The 25,927-nt window shown below is 39.7% G+C and overlaps 1 pseudogene; it reads left to right on the top strand.

Moving 5' to 3' along the window:
* Positions 1-25,232, top strand: part of LOC140679418 (uncharacterized) — a 40,617-nt pseudogene extending 15,385 nt beyond the window's left edge.
* Positions 25,233-25,927: the final 695 nt, after the last annotated feature.

Genomic DNA, 25,927 nt, shown 5'->3' with positions numbered 1-25,927 from the left:
ATATATATATATATATGTCTTAATCAGATTATCCAAAAAATAGTGCTCGATACCGTGGTAGAGCGCCATATATGTATGTGTGGGAAAAAATCACAAGACTACTTCATCTCTACAGGCCTGTTTCATGAGGGGTTCCCTCAATCAAAATCTCCTGATGATTGAGGGAACCCCTCATGAAACAGGCCTGTAGAGATGAAGTAGTCTTGTGATTTTTTCCCACACATACATACATACATATATATATATATATATATATATATATATATATATATATATATAAGAAATACTTGACTTTCAGTGAATTCTAGCTATATATATATATATATATATATATATATATATATATATATATATATATATTTTATTATATATATATGTATATATACAGTAAATAAAATAAATACTTGAATTTCAGTGTTCATTTATTTACACATATACACACACATAACACTCATCTACTCATTGTTGAGTTAAGGGTTGAATTGTCCATCCTTGTTCTATTCTCTGTCACTATTTTTCTAACCATGCTGAACACCCTCTCTGATGATGCATTGATGTGTGGCACGCACAAAAGTGCTTTCATCAAATGCATTAGAGTCTGGAATCTTCCATCTCTCCCTAGCATGGCCCAAAACTGGCCAATCTTTGCTTCCTGAGGAAGATCTTCACTGCCAAGCACTTGGTAGTCCACTACTTCTTCCTGGAGGCTATCCATGTTCAATCGCAGCTGCGGCTTGGAACTTACAAGCTGTTATGAGAGTAGCGTATGTGTGTGTGTGGCCCTTTAATAGGTGAGCATGTGAGGTGAGTGACGTCAGTGAGTGTGTGGGCGAGAGAAGAGAGGGAGCGGTAGCGTGAGTGCGGGCAGGGACTAGTTTGTTTTGTGTTGGATTGGCTGTGTGCAAGCAATCAATAAAGTAAGATTTGCAACTAATCGCCGGACTCAGGCAGGAAAGGTGCAACAAAGCGTATTTCTTCACCTTACTCGTCGTCGGCGTCGCCATGGCTGTATCTTCCTCGTTCTTCTGCTTCGTCTCCTTGTTGTGTGCGCAGTTGTGCACTGCACTCTCTAAAAGCCGTATATGTTATTGATATTATAGATGGCAGTATTGTCCTGTTTAAGAGTGTCACAACATTGCTGTTTACGGCAGACGAACTGCTTTACGGTTTGTGTGTTGTTACCGCGCTGGGAGGACGTTAATGAAACTGCCTAACAATAAACCCACATAAGAAACCAAGAACTCGCCCTCGATCATTCTACAGTTATAATGTGATTGGGCAGGCACACTGTTTATATCGTGGGAAAGCGGACTCAGGTCCGCATGGAGCTGGAGGGGGCGTGGCCTCCAGCTCCGCCTGAATTTCGGGAGATTTTCGGGAGAAAATTTGTCCCGGGAGGTTTTCGGAGTATAAGTCGCACCTGCCGAAAATACATAATAAAGAAGGAAAAAAACAGATATAAGTCGCACTGGAAAAAACTATGAAAAAAACTGCGATTTATAGTCCGAAAAAAACGGTAATTGGCTGTTTTTATTGATGACTAGGTAGTTGTTTTAAATTTTTAGTCAAATGAATATGCAGCAGTCGTATTTCTTTCTAATGTTCAAAATAATTTGAGCATTTGCTTCGTTATACCCAGAAATAAGTGTTTATTTTCATAAGTCCTATAGCACAAGTGTAAGGAAACTATAAGTGGTGTTATCGTCTTTTTAGGAATCTAACAGACTTCGTGGCTCTAGGTGGGTTTTATTTGGGGGGAAATGGGCTCCAATGGCTCTTTGTATGCTAAAGGTTGCCGACCCCTGCCCTAGCTCATAACATCACATCTTTCCCCCTATAAAGAAATAATGTTAACTCAATAAAGTGTATTTCTTTTTTTAGCTTTAACTTTTCATTTTTTTGCATTGTAACCACATTTGCAAACAACTTTTCTCTTCATAGAATTTTCTTTCGATAAAGAAATAAAGTGCAAAAATGTCAAAGCATCATAACAAACAGTTATGTCAAATAGCAGCAGAATTGCACTTTTTGGAGAGCTGTATTATTTTCAGTTTTGTGCCCAAGGGACTGATTTTATTTAACACTATATTATTATTTATACACCTATAGTGATCACGGAGACAGGTTGTTTTTGTGTTACTGTATATATTTGTTTTTCTGAAAAAACCCACTTAATATACTTTGGGTAACAACAGTCAATATTTATTTTATTTGTTTATTTTTTTAGGGGGGTAACAGTCAATATTTATTTATTTATTAGATTTTTTTTTTCTTATATAATAAAAGTGAGCTTTTGTTAAACCAAATATTGTGTGATTTTTTTCATATACAACAACCTATCTGGACTCGATAAGAAAATCAATAAGGAATCGGTTCGATAAGAGGATTCGATAATAGGCTCAAACTCGATAATTTCTTATCAAACATCATCCCTACTATTAACTAGATCCACTATGGACTGGACTCTCACAATATTATGCTAGATCCACTCAACATCCCCATATCTGCGGTCCAACTGGGTTGAGTTTTTTCTTGCCCTGAAGTGGGATCTGAGCAGAGGATGTCATTTTGGCTTGTGCAGCCCTTTGAGACACTCGTGATTTAGGGCTATATAAGTAAACATTGATTGATTGTAGGAACCAGAATAACTAAGGGTTTTTGGGTTGGTGTAAGTGTATCTTGTGTTGTTTATGTTGATTTAATAAGGAAAAAAAAAAAAAGGCATCTCCATCCTGATCGAAGCTATGTCCACAGCAGCCCAGACGACGCTAACATGCACACATGCCTCTCATTTGATGCGTGGCAATTGATGCGTCCCCCTGATGCGGCCCGATCCCATTTCCAAATGAGCGTCTGGCAAGACCCTCCTTGTCAGGGCAGATGCACACAGTGGAGGGGACAAATAGTGTGTGTGGGGGGGTGCGCTGAGCCGCAAACAGAATGAAAATGACCTAGAGAGACAGAGGGAGACAAGAGCCGAGGATGGACGGAGGCATTATGCCGGCAAGTTCGGCTCGCACACTTCTGTGAACGAGGATTTTTGCAATGAGGAATCAGATATTGTTGGCGCGTCCTTCTACAACTCATCTCTCGGCGATATCAGGCCTGAAACGTGGACGTCGCGTTCAAATCCGACTTTATTTCATGCGCAGGCAAGTTGCAACACAAAGGGCCTGATCGACCAAAGGTTTGCTTGTACTAAAACGCGTGCAAACTCGATAGCACACGCAAAGCTGATCTACAAACCCCGTTTCCATACGAGTTGGGAAATTGTGTTAGATGTAAGTATAAACGGAATACAATGATTTGCAAATCCTTTTCAACCCATATTCAATTGAATGCACTACAAAGACAAGATATTTGATGTTCAAACTCATAAACTTTTTTTTTTTTTTTGCAAATAATAATTAACTTAGAATTTCATGGCTGCAACACGTGCCAAAGTAGTTGGGAAAGGGCATGTTCACCACTGTGTTACATGGCCTTTCCTTTTAACAACACTCAGTAAACGTTTGGGAACTGAGGAGACACATTTTTTAAGCTTCTCAGGTGGAATTCTTTCCCATTCTTGCTTGATGTACAGCTTAAGTTGTTCAACAGTCCGGGGGTCTCCGTTGTGGTATTTTAGGCTTCATAATGCGCCACACATTTTCAATGGGAGACAGGTCTGGACTACAGGCAGGCCAGTCTAGTACCCGCACTCTTTTACTATGAAGCCACGTGGCTTGGCATTGTCTTGCTTAAATAAGCAGGGGCGTCCATGGTAGCGTTGCTTGGATGGCAACATATGTTGCTCCAAAACCTGTATGTACCTTTCAGCATTAATGGCGCCTTCACAGATGTGTAAGTTACCCATGTCTTGGGCACTAATACACCCCCATACCATCACAGATATTGGCTTTTCAACTTTGCGCCTATAACAATCCAGATGGTTCTTTTCCTCTTTGGTCCGGAGGACAGTTTCCAAAAACAATTTGAAATGTGGACTCTTCAGACCACAGAACACTTTTCCACTTTGTATCAGTCCATCTCAGATGAGCTCAGGCCCAGCGAAGCCGACGGCGTTGCTGGGTGTTGTTGATAAACGGTTTTCGCCTTGCATAGGAGAGTTTTAACTTGCACTTACAGATGTAGCGACCAACTGTAGTTACTGACAGTGGGTTTTTGAAGTGTTCCTGAGCCCATGTGGTGATATCCTTTACACACTGATGTCACTTGTTGATGCAGTACAGCCTGAGGGATCGAAGGTCACGGGCTTAGCTGCTTACGTGCAGTGATTTCACCAGATTCTCTGAACCTTTTGATGATATTACGGACCGTAGATGGTGAAATCCCTACATTCCTTGCAATAGCTGGTTGAGAAAGGTTTTTCTTAAACTGTTCAACAATTTGTTCACGCATTTGTTGACAAAGTGGTGACCCTCGCCCCATCCTTGTTTGTGAATGACTGAGCATTTCATGGAATCTACTTTTATATCCAATCATGGCGCCCACCTGTTCCCAATTTCCCTGTGGGATGTTCCAAATAAGTGTTTGATGAGCATTCCTAAACTTTATAAGTATTTATTGCCACCTTTCCCAACTTATTTGTCACGTGTTGCTGGCATCAAATTCTAAAGTTAATGATTAATTGCAAAAGAAAAAAACGTTTATCAGTTTGAACATCAAATATGTTGTCTTTGTAGCATATTCAACTGAATATGGGTTGAAAATGATTTGCAAATCATTGTATTCCGTTTATATTTACATCTAACACAATTTCCCAACTCATATGGAAACAGGGTTTGTATTATTATGGTGTGTGTATAAGGTACTATAAGCTGCACTAAAAATAATGTACGGGATGATTCTGGTTTTGCTTACCGACCTTTAAGCTATTTTATTTGGTACATGGTGAAATGATAAGTGTGACAAGTAGATGGCAGTCAAACATAAGAGATACATGTAGACTGCAATATAATGGCAGTCACACACAATTCTAACAATGTATATTGTTAAAATGCTTATTGTAATATTTTCTATGGTAAAAATGTCCTCCTATAATACAGGGCAGAAATCTGAGATGAGACTGTAGCGAGCTTCTCTTTGCATACTTCCTCCTTTGTTTGAATTATCATTCTTTTTCTAATATATTATTTGTTTCTTATCCTTTTTTTGTTATATATGTTTATTATTTATAAATGTTTCTCCTCAACACTTTTTTTAATAGTTTATTCAAATACTGTATTTTTCGGACTATAAGGCGCACTTAAAATCCTTTCATTTTCTCAAAACTCGACAGTGTGCCTAATGTAATGTAATGCCTAATAATTCTGGTTTTGCTTACCGACCTCAAAGCTATTTTATTTGGTACATGGTGTAATAATAAGTGTGACCAGTAGATGGCAGTCAAACATAAGAGATACGTGTAGACTGCAATATGACTCAAGTAAACAACACCAACATTTCATATGCCATCCTTCCATTTTCTACCGCTTATTCCCTTTGGGGTTGCGGGGGGTGCTGGAGCCTATCTCAGCTACAATCGGGCGGAAGGCGGGGTACACCCTGGACAAGTCGCCACCTCATCACAGGGCCAACACAGATAAGACAGACAACATTCACACTCTAGGGCCAATTTAGTGTTGCCAATCAACCTATCCCCAGGTGCATGTCTTTGGAGGTGGGAGGAGGCCGGAGTACCCGGAGGGAACCCACGCAGTCACGGGGAGAACATGCAAACTCCACACAGAAAGATCCCGAGCCCGGGATTGAACCCAAGACTACTCAGGACCTTCGTATTGTGAGACAGACGCACTAACCCCTCTGCCACCGTGCTGCCCACATTTCATATGTTCCATTGAAAATATAGAACATTACACACAGTGCTCAAAAATCTATCAAAATGTTTTAGTACGACTTTGGTAAGCTATGAAGCCGCACCGCTTGGTGGATTATACTGTGCTTCAACATACAAGTATTATTATGGTGTGTGTATAAGGTAAGGCATATTATCTGGTATTTTGTTTCTGAATATTATGCAAAAGCAACTTTTCTTACCTTCTGGTACCTGCTGATTTGTATTTGGGATCTGCATATGTCCTGAAATATTGTGTGCGTCCGCCTTTGTAGTTCGTGCGGATACCGTAGTCGATAAGCTTCTTCTTTTTCTCTATCTTCTTGTTATGGGACATTCATCCTCCGCTGTTGCCATTTCTAATATAAAGTAGTGTAAAGTTCTTACCTATATCTGTCAGTAAACTCGCCATGAAAGCGCTAAAACGTACCGGTGTAGTGAGTTTACATTATTCACCCAAGGAACTTTAGTTCGTAGAGAGTTACGTTTGGACGGTTTTTCACGTGACATATTTATGGCGGATGAGAAGATGCTGCTCCGTTATCGATTTAAGTAAAGTCTGAACGTCATTAAAACAGTTAGCTCCATCTTTTGACACTTTTTCCACTCCCGTCCTTGCACGCTACACCGCTACAACAAAGATGACGGAGAAAAGATGCTGCCGGAGGTGAGCCACGTAAATAAGACCGCCCACAAAACGGCACATCCTGAAGCGACTGTCAGAAAGCGGCTTGAAGATGATCTGTAAAACATAATCTATGCAACATTTTGACCAAAGAACTACCATTACATGCTATGTAGACCACAAGGAAGTGTTTTACATTTAAAAAAAAAAAAAATTACTTCTATAATGTGCCTTATAATCCGGTGCACCTTTTATATGAAACAATATCGAAAATAGACCACTCATCGGCAGTGTGCCTTATAATCCAGCCCTATGGTCCGGAAAATGCGGTATTTGCATTAACTTGAAACTGAAACTGAACCTGAAAGAGAAACGGTTGTAATAAAAAACAATTGTTGTAATATTTTTTAGATAAAATCACGCCCAGATTTTGTATGGATTGTGTTGATTTTAAAGTTTCTCTGTGAAGCCACTAGGACCTGCTACTAGTACCTGTTTTGTCCTGGTTATGCTCTAAAAAAAATCCTTCCCATCCATGGACGTGATGTCTAAAATGCTGGTAAAAAGGGTATCCCACAACAAAATGAGCCAATAACTTTTCACATTGAGCTATTTACAGTAGCAAGGATCTCATTTCCTTTGCAAGATTTTGCGATTTTACATCAGATGAAAGCAGATGAGTACGTAGAAAGTGCAGTGGTGAAAGAAACTTGTCATACCACTAAAGTAGGTTTAAGTTTCTTCTTCTAAGAGACAATGTCTGACCTCATGTAACTGGAGTGTGTCAGCAGTTTGATGCTATTGACAGGCCAACCCCTTCCTCAGACCTGAATCCAATCAAGCATCTCTGGTGGACCATTTATCCTTGCATTGTCTACGGGCTGACTGATTCCCTGAATCAGGGCTGGAAAAAGAGCCCTTCAGAGACTCATTAGGAGCATGCCCAGACGTTGCACACCAACAGCTTCTTCATATACAAACCCCGTTTCCATATGAGTTGGGAAATTGTGCTAGATGTAAATATAAACGGAATACAATGATTTGCAAATCATTTTCAACCCATATTCAGTTGAATATGCTACAAAGACAACATATTTGATGTTCAAACTGATAAACTTTTTTTGTTGTTGCAAATAATCATTAACTTTAGAATTTGATGCCAGCAACACGTGACAAAGAAGTTGGGAAAGGTGGCAATAAATACTGATACAATTGAGGAATGCTCATCAAACACTTATTTGGAACATCCCACAGGTGAACAGGCAAATTGGGAACATGTGGGTGCCATGATGGGGTATACAAGTAGATTCCATGAAATGCTCAGTCATTCACAAACACCACTTTGTCAACAAATGCGTGAGCAAATTGTTGAACAGTTTAAGTAAACCCTTTCTCAAGCAGCTATTGCAAGGAATTTAGGGATTTCACCATCTACGGTCCGTAATATCATCAAAGGGTTCAGAGAATCTGGAGAAATCACTGCACGTAAGCAGCTAAGCCCGTGACTTTCGATTCCTCAGGCTGTACTGCATCAACAAGCGACATCAGTGTGTAAAGGATATCACCATATGGGCTCAGGAACACTTCAGAAACCCACTGTCAGTAACTACAGTTGGTCGCTACATCTGTAAGTGCAAGTAAAAACTGTCCTATGCAAGGCGAAAACCGTTTATCAACAACACCCAGAAACGCCGTCGGCTTCGCTGGGCCTGAGCTCATCTAAGATGGACTGATACAAAGTGGAAAAGTGTTCTGTGGTCTGACGAGTCCACATTTCAAATTGTTTTTGGAAACTGTGGACGTCGTGTCCTCCGGACCAAAGAGGAACAGAACCATCCGGATTGTTATAGGCGCAAAGTTGAAAAGCCAGCATCTGTGATGGTATGGGGGTGTATTAGTGGCCAAGGCATGGGTAACTTACACATCTGTGAAGGCGCCATTAATGCTGAAAGGTACATACAGGTTTTGGAGCAACATATGTTGCCATTCAAGCAACGTTACCATGGACGCCCCTGATTATTTCAGCAATACAATGCCAAGCCACGTGTTACATCAACGTGGCTTCATAGTAAAAGAGTGTGGGTACTAGACTGGCCTGCCTGTGTCCAGACCTGTCTCCCATTGAAAATGTGTGGCGCATTATGAAGCCTAAAATACCACAACAGAGACCCCCGGACTGTTGAACAACTTAAGCTGTACATCAAGCAAGAATGGGAAAGAATTCCACCTGAGATGCTTAAAAAATGTGTCTCCTCAGTTCCCAAACGTTTACTGAGTGTTGTTAAAAAGAAAGGCCATGTAACACAGTGGTGAACATGCCCTTTCCCAACTACTTTGGCACGTGTTGCAGCCATGAAATTCTAAGTTAATTATTATTTGCAAAAAAAAAAAAAAAGTTTATGAGTTTGAACATCAAATATCTTGTCTTTGTAGTGCATTCAATTGAATATGGGTTGAAAAGGATTTGCAAATCATTGTCTTCCGTTTATATTTACATCTAACACAATTTCCCAACTCATATAGAAACGGGGTTTGTATACATACAGTATACTGTATATATACATACACAGTACAGGCCAAACGTTTGGACACACCTTCTCATTCAATGTGTGTTCTTTATTTTCATGACTATTTACATTGTAGTTTGTCACTGAAGGCATTAAAACTATGAATGAACACATGTGGAGTTATGTACTTAACAGAAAAAGGTGAAATAACTGAAAACATGTTTTATATTCTAGTTTCTTCAAAATAGCCACCCTTTGCGCTGATTACTGCTTTGCACACTCTTGGCATTCTCTCCATGAGCTTCAAGTGAAAACCATTTCAGGTGACTACCTCTTGAAGGGGGGTTTGGGGGGGTTTACCCTTCGCGTTCATAATTCGCTGTGTTTGTTGCATTTTTTTTGCGTTTGCTTCTTTGTAAGATATGTCTATCGAGGGGGGGAGGGTGACTTTCATATTTTGTCAATATTCAGTGTTTTATCATCAAATCCCACATTCTTTATTTTCATGTACATGTGCAAAAAAAATGTCAAATTCCATTCCGTTTTTTTCAGGTGGTCTGTCATAACGTTTTTAGCTTTTCAATCAGACATTATTGTGAGGTTTTGTATTAAATAAGGCAACAGGAGACGTATCACCGACAACTCTCTTCTAAAATAGAGCTGCAGAGCAGCTATGAGCATCTACAATATAGTTTGTACCAAAAAAAAAAAGAAACCAAGCGTAAGACCCGAGACCAATTGGCTGTTAAGCAAAACGTTTGAAAGCATGGCCAGCATGAGCTGACTGGCAAAAAAAAAACAACCCAAAAAAATACAACATCATTTGACTTGTTGGTTGTCAGTTCACATTGTTTTCCAGCCGCGGCCGTTAAGGAAGGCACGCTACTCTTCACCCACAGGATCCCAGCAGCACGTTCTCATTTCAGGACCAATGAATTATCATAATGAGCCGTCTGTGGAGTTGATGTGTATGTAAGTCAAACACGCTGTTGCAAACTCGCCTAAGGCGCGCGCGCACACACACACACACACACACACACACACACACACACACACACACACACACACACACACACACACACACACACACACACACACACACACACACACACACACACACACACACACACACACACACACACAGTGTACGTCTTCGTGTGAGTCTACAATGCCGCTGACTGAATGATGCCTCGTAATGTGCAGTCCTAGAAAGTCATTTTCTGGCACGGCATGGGGGCTGCCCTTAACGCAACACCGACATAACGTATGCGGTGGAGTCGTATAGAATAATCAGTCACGATGACAGATGTCGTATTAGAGGGATGAAAACAAAGACCATGAATGATGAGTTCTATTGCTGTATTTTCCGGGCTAAAAGGGGCACTAAAAATCCTTTCATTTCCTCAAAACTCGACAGTGCGCCTTATAACCCGGTGCGCCTAAAGCACGCATTAAGTCCGGTTGTGCTTACCGACCTCAAAGCAAGTTTATTTGGTACATGGTGATGGTGTGATGATAAGTGTGACCAGTAGATGGCAGTCACACATAAGAGATGGGTGTGGACTGCGGGATGACGCCTGTTCACCAGTTTTAGATTATTTATATTCAAAATCGCTGAATTTTCACATTTGCCGTTCAAATACTGAGAAGAGACGGTGCGGTGATCAGGAGCCAGTTGAGGCACGTCACTGAGTTGTGCCTCAACATGGATTGCGGACTTGGCTAACTGCTGGCCTGCTGTGCAGTGAGACCGTATTGCTATATGAATTATATTATACATTTCCATAGTTTAGTTAGATGAGGTGTATAATGTACAGTGTATTTTGTCAACAACTGTATGTGTGTAACGTATTTCTTGTGCTGAGCAATCATAAAACTGCTGCGAAGACGCACTGTGTGAGGCTCGCAGTAATCCCGCTTCCTGGTGCCGGTTAATGCACCTCCGCCGCAAAATGCACCCCCCGACGGGAGCGCCACACCAACCAAAGCCCACACCCAAACCCTCCACGTGCAAGACCGAATCCACCCCAAAAAAGTCACTTAACAAGAAGCCAAAAAGTGCAAAAACAACAATGCTCGCGCCGGAGGAGCCGTGAACGACTGCAGGGACACAACATTAGGTACACCTGCAGACTGCAGCACGGATTTCATATTTCATTCATTCACAACTCCTCCAACACGAACACCACTGTTCCCGCACTTATAAGTAAAGGTAAGACCATAATAACGTTGTTTGCCCGCATTAGCATTCATGTCTATAAAAATAATAATAATCATCAAAAACATGACAAAGCAGTTGGAGCGTATCACTGCTAGTCTGCACCATAACGAAGCAGAATGAGTCTAACGCCACCCATACATGTTCAAATAAAATCCAAATGGCTGACGTTTATCCATGAAAATATGAAAAGGCTGCAGTTTGACGGACACGCATCTTGAAGGAGATACCATAAAAGTTCACCCTCCAAGGTACTTTATTATTACATTAATTCATAAAACTACTGTAGTTGTCAGTGTACATCCAAAATGCTGCGGCTCGAGTCCTGACTCGACACAAGAAACATGACCATAGTAGTCTAGTGCTCAGATCTCTGCACTGGCTTCCTGTTGCTTAGAGAATAGACCTTAAAATCCCAATGGCTGATGTTTATCCATGAAAATATGAAAAGGCTGCTAACGGTGTGTTTGACGGAGACGCATCTTGAAGGAGATACCATAAAAGTTCACCCTCCAAGGTACTTTATTATTACATTCATCCATAAAACCACTGTAGTTGTCAGTGTACATCGAAATGCTGCGGCTCGAGTCCTGACTAGAACCGGGAAACATGATCATATCAGTCTAGTGCTCAGGTCACTGCACTGGCTTCCTGTTACTTAGAGAATAGACTTTAAAATCTAAATGGGTGACGTTTATCCATGAAAATATGAAAAGGCTGCTAACGGTGTGTTTGACGGAGACGCATCTTGAAGGAGATACAATAAAAGTTCACCCTCCAAGGTACTTTTTTATTACATTCATCCATAAAACTACTGTAGTTGTCAGTGTACATCGAAATGCTGCGGCTCGAGTCCTGACTAAAACCAAGAAACATGATCATATCAGTCTAGTGCTCAGGTCACTGCACTGGCTTCCTGTTACTTAGAGAATATACTTTAAAATCTAAATGGCTGACGTTTATCCATGAAAATATGAAAAGGCTGCTAACGGTGTGTTTGACAAAGACACATCTTGAAGGACATACCATAAAAGTTCACCCTCCAAAGTACTTTATTATTACATTAATTCATAAAACTACTGTAGTTGTCAGTGTACATCAAAATGCTGCGGCTCGAGTCCTGACTAAAACCGGGAAACATGATCATATCAGTCTAGTGCTCAGGTCACTGCACTGGCTTCCTGTTACTTAGAGAATATACTTTAAAATCTAAATGGCTGACATTTATCCATGAAAATATGAAAAGGCTGCTAACGGTGTGTTTGACGGAGACGCATCTTGAAGGAGATACCATAAACGTTCACCCTCCCAGGTACTTTATTATTACATTAATTCATAAAACTACTGTAGTTGTTAGTGTACATCCAAAATGCTGCGGCTCGAGTCCTGACCAGTACCAGGAAACATGACCATATTAGTCTAGTGCTCAGATCACTGCACTGGCTGCTTGTTGCTTAGGGAATAGACTTTAAAACAGCTCTCCTTGTGTACAAGTATTTCCAAGGTTGTGTGTTAAAGTGCATCTCTGAACCATGACAAGCTCTGAGAACCTTTTGAATTATGATTATTTTAACGATTATTCCATTTTTGTTTTGACTTGATTTTCTGTACAGTACTTTGAATTGTGTATGAATTGTTATCTACAAATAAACATTATTACATTCTACTGTATTTTTTTTTTTTTGTACAACATCTAAAAGTTAGTTTTTTTCTTTTTAAAAGGCATGTTTCCTGTTAAAATGGTTTTAGGGGAGCAAAGCAGCAATTAAACTGATTTCAATTCATTTTAATGGGAGACATTGATTTGAGATACAAATGTTTTGAGTTAAGAGCTGCATCACCAAGAGAGTGTTGTTTTTATTTATCATTTACGACTGTGGGGAAAACGTGTACGACAAATCACAATATGAGTAACTGGAAATAGGGAAACTTCTGGAACTTCTTGTTACAATTGAATACAAATGTGCTTTTGCAACCCAGCGAAAAACTGATTTTTCCAGCGGTCCGTTTTTGAAGCGAACAGATTCACGGCCAAATGTATTCATTCTATCCATTTTTCAACTTTAATTGATCATGCATCAAATATTATAATACAAAACCCGTTGGGTAAATCATAAATAAAAACAGAATACAATGATTTTCCAAATCCTTTTCAACTTATATTCAATTGAATAGACTGCAAAGACAAGATATTTAATGTTCGAACTGAGAAACGTATTTTTATTTTTTTTTAGCAAATAATCATTAATTTAGAATTTAATGGCAGCAACACATTGCAAAAAAGTTGGCACAGGGGAATTTTTACTACCGTGTTACATGGCCTTTCCTTTTAACAACACTGTGAAGGCACCATTGATGCTAAAAAGTACATACAGGTTTTGGAGCAACATATGTTGCCATCCAAGCAACATTATCATGGACGCCCCTGCTTATTTCAGCAAGACAATGCCAAGCCACGTGTTACAACAGCATGGCTTCGTAGTAAAAGAGTGCGGGTACTAGACTGGCCTGCCTGTAGTCCAGACCTGTCTCCCATTGAAAATGTGTGGCACATTATGAAGCCTAAAATACCACAACGGAGACCTCGGACTGTTGAACAACTTAAGCTGTACATCAAGCAAGAATGGGAGAGAATTCCACCTGAAAAGCTTCAAAAATTGGTCTCCTCAGTTCCCAAAGCTTTACTGAGTGTTATTTAAAGGAAAGGGCATGTAAAACAGTGGTAAAAATGCCCCCGTGCCAACTTTTTTGCAATGTGTTGCTGCCATCAAATTCTAAGTTAATGATTATTTGCAAAAAATAAAATAAAGTTTCTCAGTTTGAACATTAAATATCTTGTCTTTGCAGTCTATTCAATTGAATATAAGTTGAAAAGGATTTTTATTTACGATTTACACAACGTGCCAACTTCACTGGTTTGGGGTTTTGTAAGTATATTTTATTTTTATTTTGAGCGCTTCTAATATTGTAGATCAGGGGTGTCTAAACTTTTGCCACCAATGGCCGCATCCTGAAAAGGATGATATTTTTAATTATTTTTTATAATGCTAAAAACATACTAAATATGTATTCGAAGACACAACTTTGTGTTATAGGTGACTTAGCATATTATTATTAGTTAAAACATTTCAGCATTTTCAACATTCCGATTTATTTATTTATTTTTCTTACATTTTTACTGTTGTTTTTAGATAGATATTTTATTATTTGAAAAAAACACAACTTTTGAAACATTTTAGCAGACATGTATATTTGCACAAAGCATCGGTATTGGTAAAATCGGTGGTATCACACATCACTATCAACCCTACTCTAAATGTGCTCTATACTATGAAAGATAATCATGCATGATATATTGTGATATTGTGTACTTTATAATGTAGATGTTACTACTTTGTTTGCTCCTTTCTTTCTTTTCGTCGCCAATGCGTCAGAGAGTGTGCACAGGCTATTGTGTGTTTGGGTGCAAGGAGATGTATGCGAGTGGATGACAAGTAGATGCTGGGTAGCTTGTTGACCCTCCAAGTGTCACATGCATGAGCGCAACAGGCCTCACGAGATGCACGCTACAGGACACCAAGGCTTCCAGAGGGCCATCGGTCCGACATGCAACTGACCGCAAGTTACAGTCCAGTCCACATGACTAATTGATATCAACCATGACTCCCTGGTGCATTTGCACGTGTGCATGTGCAGTCGCTGTGTGTGCAAGAAATGACTCCATTAATGAGACAAAGCAGCATTATTGTGCATTGTCTAATGACTGACTGAGTAATTGAGCAATGCCAAAAATAAACTCTCTAAAAAAGAGTCCAAATAAATGACTGTAAATCTATTTAGGGTTTGAAATGATTGATAATTAGTGCAACTCAATAAGACAAATACTGTGCGTATGCCTGAGAGTCTCTCCCAGTGCAACAGTGATACTTGTCACGATCCCGTTGCAATTACATCATTAAAAATAGAATACTGACATTCTTATTATTGTGGTGCATTCAAAGACCCCAAGGGGTCTTTGTGTAACGAAAGCGGGTTTCGGAAAGTAAACGTGCGCACACAAAACAGCCTGTTGTCACTGCATGTCTATACTTAACATACAGTAAGTAGTGGTGTGTGTGAAAGGATACATGTACATGTACTATGTCACTGTCCTACAATATTCATGTAAACGTACACCTGATACTTACATTGATACTCATACCCATTAGAGATGTCCGATAATATCGGACTGCCGATATTATCAGCCGATAAATGCTTTAAAATGTAATATCGGAAATTATCGGTATCAAAAAGTAAAATGTATGACTTTTTAGAAACGCCGCTGTACGGAGTGGTACACGGACGTAGGGAGAAGTACAGAGCGCCAATAAACCTTAAAGGCACTGCCTTTGCGTGGCGGCCTAATCACATAATATCTACGGCTTTTCTCACACACAAGTGAATGCAAGGCATACTTGGTCACCGGCCATACAGGTCACACTGAGGGTGGCCGTATAAACAACTTTAACACTGTTACAAATATGCGCCACACTGTGAACCCACACCAAACAAGAATGACAAACACATTTCGGGAGAACATCCGCACCGTAACACAACATAAACACAACAGAACAAATACCCAGAACCCCTTGCAGCACTAACTCTTCCGGGATGCTACAATATACACCCCCCCCCCCCCCCCACACATCAACCCTGCCCCCCCCAACCCTGCCCACCTCAACCTCCTCATGCTCTTTCAGGAAGAGCGTGTCCCAAATTCTAAGATGCTGTTTTGAGGCATGTTAAAAAAAATAATGCACTTTGTGACTTCAATAATAAATATGGCAGTGCCATGTTGGCATTTTTTGCCATAACTTGAGTTGATTTATTTTGGAAAACCTTGTTACATTGTTTAATGCATCCAGCGGGGCATCACAACAAAATTAGGCATAATAATGTGTTAATTCCACGACTGTACATATCGGTAACGGTTGATATCGGAATCGGTAATTAAGAGTCGGACAATATCGGATATCGGCAAAAAAGCCATTATCGGACATCTCTAATACCCATCATACAATGTTAGAGTATCTTATACTTCTACATGAATATTTCAGGTATAGGATACTTGAACGGTTGTGATTTTAATCAAAACTTTTCCATAAGTCTTTTATGACTGCAGCTATAATACGTACGTAAATTTTAAACATATATATATATATATATACTTTTTAACGTTTTTTTCCTTTTTATGTTTTTAAAATCTCACAAAAAATTATTTTATTTTATTTCGTTTAATCTGTCCTGTCCAGCCACTCAGGGAAATTATATTGTTGAAGTAGATGCCCATATTTGATGTACGGATTTACTTTAGAAAAGAGAAGTGTGGGATACTTCTCCTGTTGCCTTATTTGTATTTGATTTTATTAAATGTTTGAGTAGAATTTTACTAGACAAAAACAGTTTTCTCTTAAGTAATATAAAAACTTAACAGAACTGTTTATATATTTATGGAGGAATGTAGTTAATCATAGAAATGGCCCCCCAAAAAGTATTGTTTATATATATATACAGTATATGCATGTATATATACACACACATATATAGATATATACACATGCATGAATATGTATAAATGTACATACACACATACATATATATATATATATATATATATATATATATATATATATATATATATATATATATATATATATATATATATATATATATATATAATATATACACACACATATATATATATATATATATATATATATATATATATATATATATATATATATATATATATATATAAAAATAAATATACAGTCGCGATCAAAAGTTTACATACACTTGTGAAGAACATAATGTCTAGGCTGTCTTGAGTTTCCAATAATTGCTACTACTCTTATTTTTTTGTGATAGAGTGATTGGAGCACATACTTGTTGGTCACAAAAAACATTCATGTCAAGTTTGGTTCTTTTATGAATTTATTATGGGTCTACTGAAAATGTGACCAAATCTGCTGGGTCAAAAGTATACATACAGCAATGTTAATATTTGGTTACATGTCCCTTGGCAAGTTTCACTGCAATAAGGCGCTTTTGGTAGCCATCCACAAGCTTCTGGTAAAATTTTTGACCACTTCTCTTGACAAAATTGGTGCAGTTCAGCTAAATGTGTTGTTTTCTCTGACATGGACTTGTTTCTTCAGCATTGTCCACACGTTTAAGTCAGGACTTTGGGAAGGCCATTCTAAAACCTTAATTCTAGCTTGATTTAGCCATTCCTTTACTACTTTTGACGTGTTTTTGGGGTCATTGTCCTGTTGGAACACCCAACTAGTGCCCAAGACCCAACCTCCGGGCTGATGATTTTAGGTTGTCCTGAAGAATTTGGAGGTAATCCTCTTTTTTCATTGTCCCAATTAAAGCACCAGTTCCATTGGCAGAAAAACAGGCCCAGAGCATAATACTACCACCACCATGCTTGACGGTAGGAAAAGTGTTCCTGGGATTACAGGCCTCACCTTTTCTCCTCCAAACATATTGCTGGATATTGTGGCCAAACAGCTAAGTTTTTATTTCATCTGACATCACATGGACAAAGATAAGACCTTCTGGAGGAAAGTTCTGTGGTCAGATGAAACAAAAATTGAGCTGTTTGGCCACAATACCCAGCAATATGTTTGGAGGAGAAAAGGTGAGGCCAAGGGACATGTAACCAAATATTAACATTGCTGTATGTATACTTTTGACCCAGCAGATTTGGTCACATTTTCATTGACCCATAATAAATGAATACAATAATAAAGTTTTTTGTGACCAACAAGTATGTGCTCCAATCCCTCGATCACTAAAAAATAAGAGTTGTATAAACTATTAGAAACTCAAGACAGCCATGACATTATGTTCTTTACAAGTGTATGTAAACTTTTGATCACGACTGTATATCTATATATACACACTATATTGCCAAAAGTATTTAGCCTCCCATCCAAATGATCAGAATCAGGTGTCCTAATCCCTTGGCCCGGCCACAGGTGTATAAAATCAAGCACTTAGGCATGGAGACTGTTTCTACAAACATTTGTGAAAGAATGGGCCGCTCTCAAGATCTCAGTGATTTCCAGCGTGGAACTGTCATAGGATACCACCTGTGAAACAAATCCAGTCGTACAATTTCCTCGCTTCTAAATATTCCAAAGTCAACTTTATTATAAGAAAATGGAAGAGTTTGGGAACAACAGCAACTCAGCCACAAAGTGGTAGGCCACGTAAACTGACAGAGAGAGGTCAGCGGATGCATAGTGCAAAGACTTTGCCGACTTTCTGCACAGTGACTTGCTACAGAGTTCCAGACTTCATTTGACCTTCCAATTAACCCACGTACAGTACACAGAGAGCTTGGCACTTCAAGTTCATATGTGAATAAAGGCAGATAGCCAAATACTTTTGGCAATATAGTGTATGCTCACTTTGTTCTCTTCAAGGACAAAACACAGTGAGTACACTCTGTGTTTTATCTTTGCAAACACACACAGTGGTTTCGATGGTGAGAAGAGGTGCCAGGAACAAGACGAAGGGAGAGTGAAGAATATGTGTGTCTGTGTTTCCAAAATACACGCATAGTTAATTTTCGGTGCCATTCGACAACGCCCAAACACCTCCGTGCAGCAAGGAGGACAAAAGCATGTGAACCGAGGGACAATCTAGAGCAGGGGTGCTCAAAGGTTTAGTCTCCCTAGGCCAAAGTGAAAATGTGCCAATGAGCCACGGTCCAAATGTCGATTTTTACCATGCAACAGCAACACCAGTGAGGAATTTATCCTCATACCGCCATATATGAATCTAAGGTAGTAGATATTGTCACACAGTTTTGTGCCTAAATTAGCGAGCATGCAACTTTGCATATTTTATGTGCATTTATAACCTCAAAACATTCAAAAAGGTCAATTTCTGCAGATTTTCGCCATTTCCAGGCGTTGTTCCGTACCCAGCTCCTGCTAGATATTTCATGCGATCACTTTCAAATGTCACCCACACAGATAAGACATGGAGGATGCTTAATTTCGTTTAAGTTTCAATTATAGGACGTGGGCGATGCATGGCGACCAAGATTATCCTTTTCCTCGAAGCGTCAAAATATCACAACTTCACCGTAGAGCGGGGGGTGCTCAAATTCAAACGCAGCTAGTTAGCCCGTGACAAATTTTTTTTTTATAGATTTTATGATTAAAAAAAATAAATTCTGGCTTTTATCGTAACATAATGGTTTTACTGTAAATTAAAAAAACAGTGCCCACTTTTCACGTGACTTTTTGCTGCGTTTCTGCTGTGAAAGGCGCCCACTAGTGATGGGCATAGGGATTTGAAGGGTTAAGTTGTAGACAGACAAGTATTTCTACAAGTTTGGATTGATGCACAAACAACTCTTACAGCTGCTTCGCACAAATCTGTTTGCAGACACATTTTTTTATACACACACACAGATTGCATTACACACACACACACACACACACACACACACACACACACACACACACACACACACACACACACACACACACACACACACACACACACACACACACACACACACACACACACACACACACACACACACACACAACTCTCAGTGCAGAAACACAGCAAAAAGTCACGTGTTAAAAGACAGTCAATCGAGGTTTCCCGCTCCACACAAATCCGAATAGGGGCACACATCGAAATACGGACAAACTCACCAAACTGGACACACACATCGGGACTGGCGGAAATTGCGATCTAATAAAAAAATAAAAACCCGAAAACTCAAAATTGCGCTCTAGCGCCTCCTAGGAATAAAACACAGACAAAACTGCTCCTAGGAAGAAAACACAGACAAAACTGCTTGTAACTTCCGGTAGGAATGTCGTAATAAAAACCTCTATGTAGGTCTCACTTAGACCTACATTTCATTCATTGACAACCCCCAGCAAAAATCAACAGGAAGTTTGCAATTCCTCCTTCAAAACAAAAGTGGGGTCAAAACAGTCACCTTTTTTTTTTTTTTTAAACATTATCTCCTCTGAGGGCGTTTGTCGTGTCGGCTTCAAACTAGCACAGGAGAGAGATTGACCTCTTCTGATTAAAAGTTGATGAAAGAGTTTTCATAACTGCTCCAGTTTTGATTTTACGAGCCTTTAAAGAACCGCTGCGCTGGTGCTGCTGCCGTCTCAAGATGGCCGCTTAAAAGCAGGAAGCACCAGCGTGACCACACAATGCAGAGAAGGTAGGTACTGTGCGGGTAAAGATATGTTGACTGGGTAAAGGCAGAAAGCACAAGTGTGACCCCAATATGCAGAGAAGGTAGGTAATGTGCGGGGGAAAATAGGTTGAATGGGTACAGGCAGGAAGTACCAGCGTGACCTTACTATGCAAAGAAGGTTAAATTACATGATTACATAGATATGTTGTATGGGTGAAAGAAAGAAGCACCAGTGTGTCCCCAGGATGCAGGGAAGGTAGGTAATGGGCAGGTAAAGATATGTTGAATGGGTAAAGGCAGGAAACACCAGCAAAAGTCAGTCCCGTCCAACGCTGCTTGCAGCTTTAATTAAATTGTTGTTGTTTTTTACCACAGACAAATCATAATACGAACACACAACACGCACACAAACATTGGGACACATAAAACACACATTAGTACACGGACAAGAGAATTGGATTACAGACGCACAGATTGAGATACGTGTCATTTTGCAACAATAATACTTCCATACCCGCTAGAGCAGGAGTCGGCAAACCAAAATGTTGAAAGAGCCTTATTGGACCAAAAATAAATTTAAAAAAAAACTGTCTGGAGCCGCAAAAAATTAAAAGCCTTATACTGTATAAGTGTTATAATGAAGGCAACACTTGATGTAAGTGTCTATATTAGCTATATTAGCCTACTATCAAAGGTTGACGCAAATCTTCGTTGACAGAAATGTTGTATTTTAATTTTTATTCTACACATTTTTGCAACATTGGAAATCATTAGTAAAATGGAGGCCTCTCACAGGGTGAGACAACTAAGTATAGAAGTGTGTGTCCAAGTTTAAGGAAACGGCAGGCTGTCTTCTTCTAATGGATTTATTACAATCTTTGCAAGCTGGGTAACGTTTGCTGTGGTCTGGAACAACATGGCGCACAAACAACTATGAGAAATGCCGCCAATATTACATACAGATAATGTGTCACGAGACATGCAAATATAGATTAAATACACAGGACATAAGTAAAGGAAATTAAATGAGCTCAAATATACCTACAAAAGAGGCATGAAGATGCAATATGTACATACAGCTAGCCTAAATAGCATGTTATCATCAATTAGCTTGCAATCATGGATTGACCAAATATGCCTGATTAGCACTCCAGCAAGTCAATAAAATCAACAAAGTTCTCATTTTGTGCATTCACACAGCTTAAAACGTTTGGTGGACAAAATGAGACAAAGGAGTGGCATAAAACACGTCTTTCTGTGGCAGCGTTTGAGAAAGTTGTACATGTAAACAAACTACGACGAGTTCAAGGATCGCTGAAATTAGTAGGACAAAACAGTGCTTGCCTAATACTCTCATCAGTGAAGCATGTCTAATATAAACAGTGGGATTTCTAACAATTAAAAAGGTTTGTGTCATGTTTTTCCTCCGACAGAAACCATAGTAAAACAAAAAATATATATTTTTTCATCTTTTTCCATTTTCACACATCTTTGAAAAAGCTCCAGGGAGCCACTAAGGCGGCGCTAAAGAGCCGCGGGTTGCTGGCCCCTGCGCTAGAAGAATTGTCTGTAACGAGTGGAATGAATACGTCTTTGTAAGCAGTGATTAATTATAGATGGCTATCTTTCACATTTGAATCGATACGGTACACAACCATACCAATTTCCGGTACCTGACAATCAAGAACCAGTGCCAATTTTCTGTACTTTTGTGTGTGTTCAAATGTCTTAATAAACGTTAATTGTTATTGTTTTAAAAAAAATAATTTTTAACATGTAACACTGAACTGTTCTGTCCGGTTAGAGTGTCCACCCTGAGATCGGTAGGTCGTGAGTTCAAACCCCGGCCGAGTCATACCAAAGACTATAAAAAATGGGACCCATTACTTCCCTGCTTGGCACTCAGCATCAAGGGTTGGAACTGGGGGGTTAAATCACCAAAAATGATTCCCGGGCGTGGCCACCGCTGCTGCTCACTGCTCCCCTCACCTCCCAGGGGGTGAACAAGGGTGATGGGTCAAATGCAGAGAATAATTTTGCGTGTGTGTGACAATCATTGGTACTTTAACTTAATCTCGTTATATGCAAATATAATGACAATAAAGTCCATTCTATTCTATTTAACATATGTTATTTTGTTTTTTTTACACTTCTGTGTCTCATTTGCCACTATTAAATGGTATGCAGTTGCACTTCCAAGACGTCAGATGGCCATAGTGTACAGTGTCCTTAGCCAGGAAGTAGTCTTTGCCTTTTTGTTGCACCCTACAAAGTGCCTGTACTGTAAGTATTGCACTTATTACACACCAGCTGTTTGATTGTAACGCGCATCTTAGTTGTAGCTTTCATTACAAATTTGGAATCGCTATCTAAAAATCCCTTTATACTAATCTTAAGCATGTCTACGGCAAATCCAATGTACATTAGCATTGAGCTAACACCGTTTGAAAAGTGGAGCATTATTGATTGATTGATTGAAACTTTTATTAGTAGACTGCACAGTACAGTACATATTCCGTACAATTTACCACTAAATGGTAACACCTGAATTAAGTTTTTCAACTTGTTTAAGTCGGGGTCCACGTTAATCAATTCATGATAATTACTGTACTATGGAGTGTTTTCTTCTGGAAAATTGTAACATTACCTAGAGCAGTCCTTTTCAAATAGTGGGGTGGGCTCTCGGGGGGCACAGTGCAGGGTTTTTGACGAAGCGTATGTAGCACTTGGCTTCACGGAGACTACGGTGAGAGAAAGACCGGTGTGTTTTTTCCTTTAATAAAGATACAATGTTAAAGGGGAACATTATCACAATTTCAGAAGGGTTAAAACCATTAAAAATCAGTTCCCAGTGGCTTATTTTATTTTTCGAAGTTTTTTTCAAAATTTTACCCATCACGCAATATCCCTAAAAAAAGCTTCAAAGTGCCTGATTTTAACCATCGTTATATACACCCGTCCATTTTCCTGTGACGTCACATAGTGATGCCAACACAAACAAACATGGCGGATAGAACAGCAAGGAATAGCGACATTAGCTCGGATTCAGACTCGTTTCAGACTCGTATTTCAGCGGCTTAAGCGATTCAACAGATTACGCATGTATTGAAACGGATGGTTGTAGTGTGGAGGCAGGTAGCGAAAACGAAATTGAAGAAGAAACTGAAGCTATTGAGCCATATTGGTTTGAACCGTATGCAAGCGAAACCGACGAAAACGACATGACAGCCAGCGACACGGGAGAAAGCGAGGACGAATTCGGCGATCGCCTTCTAACCAACGATTGGTATGTGTTTGTTTGGCATTAAAGGAAACTAACAACTATGAACTAGGTTTACAGCATATGAAATACATTTGGCAACAACATGCACTTTGAGAGTGCAGACAGCCCAGTTTTCATCAATTAATATATTCTGTAGACATACCCTCATCCGCTCGCAGATTTCTTTGACTTTATCGTTGGAAATGCATCTGCTTTGAGTGTCGCAGGATATCCACACATTCTTGCCATCTCTGTCGTAGCATAGCTTTCGTCGGTAAAGTGTGCGGAACAAACGTCCAATTTCTTGCCACTTTCGCATCTTTGGGCCACTGGTGCAACTTGAATCCGTCCCTGTTCGTGTTGTTACCCCCTCCGACAACACACCGACGAGGCATGATGTCTCCAAGGTACGGAAAACTGTCGAAAAAACGGAAAATAACAGAGCTGATTTGACTCGGTGTTTGTAATGTGTTTGAGAAAATGGCGGATTGCTTCCCGATGTGACGTCACAATAATAGAAAGGCGTTTAATTCGCCAAAATTCACCCATTTAGAGTTCGGAAATCGGTAAAAAAAATATATGGTCTTTTTTCTGCAACATCAAGGTATATATTGACGCTTACATAGGTCTGGTGATAATGTTCCCCTTTAAGCAGAGGTGTACTTATAACAATTTTATAGACAAATGATACTATTCATAGTCACTGTGGAGAGTGTGGGGGCACAAAATATTTTGAATTTTTTTAGTGAGGGCGTAACATAAAATAATTGACCTAAAGGCAGTCCGGCTAAGTCCGCTCGGAGTGCTTGACTGCTTGTTTTCAGCCAAGTGCATAAGCCGGTGCCGAGTCTGCAAAATGACGTCATTGACGTCCCTAACAATCAATCAATCAATCAATCAATGTTTATTTATATAGCCCTAAATCACAAGTGTCTCAAAGGGCTGCACAAGCCACAACGACATCCTCGGTACAGAGCCCACATAAGGGCAAGGAAAAACTCACCCCAGTGGGACATCGATAGGTTATCTTTTTTTTTTCTTCCTGGTAATGAATAAAAAATACATACTACCGATTCAAACTCTATATAAGAAAAGTAGAAAGTATGTTGCAATAAAACTACTTAAAAAAGTTACTTAAATAAATTAAGGGCCTTACGACTTATGACCCACCATCTTAAATCTTTGGACCGACACGAAGAAAACAAGAAAAGTCACAAATTCTAAAGTGGGATTACATTGCCGGGAGACAAAAGTGCCGTAATTAACTCTTTATCGACCTTCGACGGAGGCAACCTTGCAATGTTTACGTCTCCGTCCTTCCTTTGGTTTCACCCTGAAGCGGAGCCAGATGCCCCGGCCATCTTCCGAAAGTCCAACAGACACCACTGGAAGCAGCATCCCGTGCAATCCCCGTGATTTGGAATACGACCGGAAAGGCGACGGGAGGGCCAGATGTCGGGGCGTTGCACGCTCGAGGGAGCTGGCGAGGGCTCAAGTGAGGCCGAGTGAACGAGCGAGTGACAAACCGAGGGATGTGGGTCTGCATGCAGAGTGATAAAAGAGCCTTCTGTCACTTCTACACGATAAAGTTGCTCCTTTTTTTTTTTTGCACACGTGCACATCAGCGGACGTCGGGCTTAAAGCCATTTGGCGGTTTTTCATTTATTTACGCCATGAGCAACCCCTCACACGCGCATCAAATGTCAATCCAGCACTGGAACAGCTAAATATCATCAGCGGCAGGGGAAAAAAAAAAAAAAAAAAAAAAGGTCCATTCACAGGTTGAGCGAGGGAAAACATTTTCAGGGAGCTTCCGCTAATGAGTCATGGAGATCATGTGTTAATTACGCTCCATTAATCCATATCTGCATGCTAAGTCTCCTCGTATCGGCGACATTTACAGGAATAAATGTGCGTTAAGACACCCCGATTAAGCTTGGATGTGCGCACAGGTGTGCGATAATGTTGCACAGGTGGCGAGACTCTCTTTCATAGAGCGGATTTTTTTTCTTGTCAATTATCACAGCGCCGTTTTCAAAATAGGCGGATGAAAACCCAATATTTTATAGTCAATACGAGAGAGACCCCATGCAGAAAACAATTTGAAATACATACACATAACTTGGTAAGTTATACCGTATTTTCCGTACTATAAGGCGCACTTAAAATCCTTTTTTTTTCTCCTCAAAACTGGACAGTGCACCTTATAACCCGGTGCGCCTAATGTAAGGAATAGGTTTTGTTGAGCTT

This window comes from Nerophis lumbriciformis, linkage group LG15 (assembly GCF_033978685.3).
Source record: "Nerophis lumbriciformis linkage group LG15, RoL_Nlum_v2.1, whole genome shotgun sequence".
Taxonomy (NCBI): domain Eukaryota; kingdom Metazoa; phylum Chordata; class Actinopteri; order Syngnathiformes; family Syngnathidae; genus Nerophis; species Nerophis lumbriciformis.
Note: the sequence above shows the minus strand (reverse complement) of the source record. Positions and strands in the feature narration are given on the sequence as shown.